This window comes from Ictalurus furcatus, chromosome 5, assembly GCF_023375685.1.
Source record: "Ictalurus furcatus strain D&B chromosome 5, Billie_1.0, whole genome shotgun sequence".
Lineage (NCBI taxonomy): Eukaryota > Metazoa > Chordata > Actinopteri > Siluriformes > Ictaluridae > Ictalurus > Ictalurus furcatus.
This window is the reverse complement of record NC_071259.1, coordinates 33,564,289-33,569,347: the sequence shown is the minus strand read 5'-3', so window position 1 is coordinate 33,569,347 and position 5,059 is coordinate 33,564,289. Positions and strand designations below refer to the sequence as shown.

At 34.8% G+C, this 5,059-nt stretch overlaps 1 protein-coding gene across 4 annotated transcripts in view; it reads left to right on the top strand.

Moving 5' to 3' along the window:
• Positions 1 to 1,117: 1,117 nt before the first annotated feature.
• Positions 1,118 to 5,059, top strand: part of jak3 (Janus kinase 3 (a protein tyrosine kinase, leukocyte)) — a 30,818-nt gene continuing 26,876 nt past the window's right edge. For all 4 annotated transcript variants that reach the window (XR_008386025.1, XR_008386026.1, XR_008386027.1 and 1 more), the window contains exon 1: positions 1,118 to 1,338. The gene's annotated coding sequence lies outside the window, so the exon portion shown is untranslated. The remainder of the gene's footprint in view (positions 1,339 to 5,059) is intronic.

The window sequence follows — 5,059 nt, the reverse complement described above, 5'->3', positions numbered from 1 at the left end:
GCACGTGTGTGTGAGTGTGTGTGTGTGTATGTGTGTGAGTGTGTGTGTGTGTGTGTGTGTGTGCGCGCACGTGTGTGTGTGTGTGAGTGTGTGTGTGTGTGTGTGTGTGTGTGTGTGTGTGTGTGTGTGATGCAGTGATTACTCATAAGGAAATGTGTTCATATTTGTGACGATTTTACTGTAAATTGCTGTAATCTATTTCATTTCCTTCACTTTTATTGATCGAATTTTCTTACATTATTATATTACGCATATCAAAATATGGAGATTTACTGCCTAGAAAGCAACCAATCAGCATCCAGTAAATGTGAGTGACGTCCAGCGTTACGAGAACGATGGTAAATTCGGACTATCGGCATATTTTGATATCATTATTCTGTGTTCAGTTGGATGTTAGCTAACACATATATAAAACTAACAAACACACAGAGAGACAGTTTAAGAGATGGTGAAATGATTGTGCTGATAAAAACCTGAAACAGACACCAATTAACATCCTGTAAGTGACATCACTAATTACTCCCAATCAGCACTGTGGAAATGACGTCATGCGCTGTGTCACACGTTATACATGTCCGTAGTTACATAAATCTATATAAAATATAAGGAAAAGATCAAAAATAAGTACAAGAATATAATTAAATGCACATTTTTCATGTCTCAGCCTGATTCCTGTTAGTTTATTACACATATTTATAACAACATTATTTACTACATTACAGACACATAATCATCAGCAAAAATATCAACTAGTGGTTATTTAATATACAAAATATTTTATGCTGTTTATGAAATTGCAAAATTATTGACAAAACAATTCTAATGTTAATATTAATAAAACAAATTAAAGCAAGTAGTCAAGAACTAGCTTATGATTAAATAATAAGTTGGATGAAATTCATCAGCTTCACAATGATGTTATTACTTTGTTGACCTGATGATGATATTCTTTCGACGCAAGGCGAGTAACTTTACATATTTATAACCACTTTATGTGTAGTGTTATGGGCCTGTTACTAAATTGATGTTTCCTTTATTTCAGGCGGCTTGTCTGAGAAAGAGGAAGTGATACTTCAGTTTTTTTCAACTGAAGAGTGTGAAAATGAGACGCCACCAAGAAGAAACACAGAAAAATGAAAGCAAATGGAGAGGACCAGAAACGTCTGTGTGTGTGGTTATGCTACGGGAAATTAGTGTGATGTCACAAACACACACACACAGCACACACACACACACACAGCACTCAGGAAGAACATCACAAATACGCACACACATGTACACAAAATGCGTTTTCATCGGGCTGAAAAGTGACGCAGAACATCACCATCATCACTAAAGGTAAACATCTGGATTTTATTTACTTATTACATTAGCACATCTGTGTGATGGTGTTTAATGTTAGCATTCGTTAAGGTGTGTCGTGTGACAGCACCATGTGTGTGTGAGTGTGTGTGCGAGTGTGTGTGTGTGTGTGTGTGTGTGTGTGTGTGTGTATTTGTGTCAGTACATTTGATGCAATATAGTCTTCAATAAGTATACTACACATCATGGTGATATTTTGTCTCCATATTATAAATATAAACATAAACATCTGGATTGTTGATAAATGAACCCTGACAGGTCTATAACAGATTTACCGAGATGACTTTATTTATATATGTATATATGGTTATATCCTCAGCTTCATCCTCTCGAGACAGTATATATATATATTTATATCTTTAAGTTAAGACATAACTTTGTTTTTGTAGAATAAGTGTCTGTCTGAAATTTTTGAGACGCCACTATTTTTTTCTACTTCCTGTTTAAAGACATTTTCGTTTCCATAGTTATGGGGTGGCAGTAAATAAAAACATCAAGGAGAAGTTAAAAAGGCCGCAACAAGCGACGATAAAATGTTTAATTGATTTAACATTTATGGTGTGTTTTTATTTATTTATTTTATTTTATTTTGTAAATCACTTCCAGTTTGTTTTTTAACCTGATTTCTTCATTATTATTTATTCGCTTTGTTCCATATAGCAAATATTATATCTATTTATGTACACATATAGAATAACACACAATAAGATCCTATCAGTGTAAACACAACATTATAAAAAGACTTTAATAATTGATTTTAATAAGCAAAGCTGTAAATGTTTTCATTTATGTTATATTATATTACATATCTATAGTATTGGAAATATTTATGATGTTAAAGTAATGCTATATAAATAAAAAAAAAACATCAGTAGCTTTTAAATGTATTATAATGTTAGACAATTTAAAGTAAATGGTGACACTTTCGCCATGCTAATGTTGCTAGCTAAGATTTACAACAAATAACCACGGTTATCATTGTGTAAATGATATAATAATAATAATAATATTGTTAATATGAATAGAAGCTAATAGCTGTTACATGTCCGAAACTAACGCTTCATTAAAGTGGCCTTCATAACACATTCATAAGCAGTGTATAAATCTTTTATAAACTAACCCTGGAACTAATGAGGTGACATTGTGTATGTCAGGTTGTTGTATATCACTGTGTCTTTACATGAAAAAGAAGAATGTTGTTGTTAGATTCTTCAAGAATGTCTTCTTTTTTTTGCCCTTTTCCTGAAGATGAGCGAAAAATGATTAGTTTGCTTTTAGTAACAGCACATTCACCAAACTTTAAAAAAAAAGAAGCTCTGAGATGAATGTGCTGTTAGTAAAGATAAAATAATAACTTGTAACATCAGAATAAACTGTTCTTAGTCAAATTATAATTAATTATATATAAGTCCCTTCTCTAACAATATCAAAATATTAACGTCACCTCACAATTTTATTTATTTGTTGTAAAAACTCAGGAGTAACATGCTCGTTAAAGGAACAGTAATAAAGTATTTATAATATTTATAACACGTATAGTGTAAGTATTTCATAGTTCACTAATTATTAAAGCTTGCGTTGCTCATTTAGCAGTAAACTTGAGTAAATACAGAACTGTGGACAAGTCAGAGTCCACCATTTTGTTTTCAGTCAAACAGCCATACAGAAGTTATTTATGCAGATCAATACGAAAGTTCAATACTACAAATAAAATATATAATATGCATCTCATATACTTTGTACTGTTTAAGTGATTTTCTGTTAATCACTAAAAGTGATTTTCCCTTCATTATTGTTCTGTACTGTAATTGTTCATAAATCACCTTCAAAAGTATGAAATCTGTAAATATTGTATTAGTGATATTGTACTTGGTGTCTCTGACGTTTACACGGCACTGTACGCTTCTCAGGCAATTGGAAAAAATGTTTAAAAGGTCATTTTAAATTTAAAGTTTAAACTTTGAGTTGAAGTGTAAGTTTAAACAGCCCGGTCTAAATGGCAGGTATTTGTGATGTAAAAACTCCTTTAATGTGACACAGCAACCAACAAAATACACGTGAAAAACAAACACACATTTTAGGGGGAAAAAAGTAAAAGAGCAAATGTACAATAAGCTGGTTGCGTAAGTATACACACCCCTTAACTAATACTGTGTTAAAGCAGCTTTTGGCTGTAATTCAGCGCTCAGAGTTTTTGGGTAAGAGTGTCCCGTATGATCACATCTTCATCTGCTCATTTTATTCCACTCTTCCTTACTAAACTACTCCACATCCATCAGAGACCGAGCGGATCTCCTGCACACCGCCCTCGTCGAGTCATTCCACAGGTGTTCGAGAAGATTTAGATCTGGGCTCTGACTGGACCGTTCCAAACCGCTGATCTTCTCCTTCTGAAGCCGTTCCTTTGTGGATGTGGATTTGTGCTTCGGGTCGTTATCGTGCTGGAAGGTGAAGCGTTTCTTCCTCTTCAGATGTCTAACAGACGCCTGACGGTTTTGTGCTAAAATAGACTGGGGCTTGGAGATATCTGTGATTCCCTCCATCCCTCATAATTCCCCAGTCCCAGCTGAAGAGGAGCAGAACCATGGCGTGATGCTGCCACCACCATGCTTCGCCGCGGGTATGATGTTCTCTGGGGGATAAGCTGTCGGGGTATTGTGCCAAACATATCTCATAGAATTATGCCCAGTAAGTTCTACCTTGGTCTCATCAGACCATACCACGCTTTTCCACATGGTTGGAAGTGATTAGAAGATCATGGTTTGAGGTGATTAGAAGATCATGGTTTGAGGTGATTAGAAGATCATGGTTGGAAGTGATTAGAAGATCATGGTTTGAGGTGATTAGAAGATCATGGTTTGAAGTGATTAGAAGATCATGGTTTGAGGTGATTAGAAGATCATGGTTTGAAGTGATTAGAAGATCATGGTTTGAGGTGATTAGAAGATCATGGTTTGAGGTGATTAGAAGATCATGGTTGAAAGTAATTAGAAGATCATGGTTTGAGGTGATTAGAAGATCATGGTTTGAGGTGATTAGAAGATCATGGTTTGAAGTGATTAGAAGATCATGGTTTGAGGTGATTAGAAGATCATGGTTTGAGGTGATTAGAAGATCATGGTTGAAAGTAATTAGAAGATCATGGTTTGAGGTGATTAGAAGATCATGGTTTGAGGTGATTAGAAGATCATGGTTTGAAGTGATTAGAAGATCATGGTTTGAGGTGATTAGAAGATCATGGTTTGAGGTGATTAGAAGATCATGGTTGGAAGTGATTAGAAGATCATGGTTTGAGGTGATTAGAAGATCATGGTTTGAGGTGATTAGAAGATCATGGTTGGAAGTGATTAGAAGATCATGGTTTGAGGTGATTAGAAGATCATGGTTTGAGGTGATTAGAAGATCATGGTTGGAAGTGATTAGAAGATCATGGTTTGAGGTGATTAGAAGATCATGGTTGGAAGTGATTAGAAGATCATGGTTTGAGGTGATTAGAAGATCATGGTTTGAGGTGATTAGAAGATCATGGTTTGAGGTGATTAGAAGATCACGGTTTGAGGTGATTAGAAGATCATGGTTTGAGGTGATTAGAAGATCATGGTTGGAAGTGATTAGAAGATCATGGTTGGAAGTGATTAGAAGATCATGGTTTGAGGTGATTAGAAGATCATGGTTTGAGGTGATTAGAAGATCACGG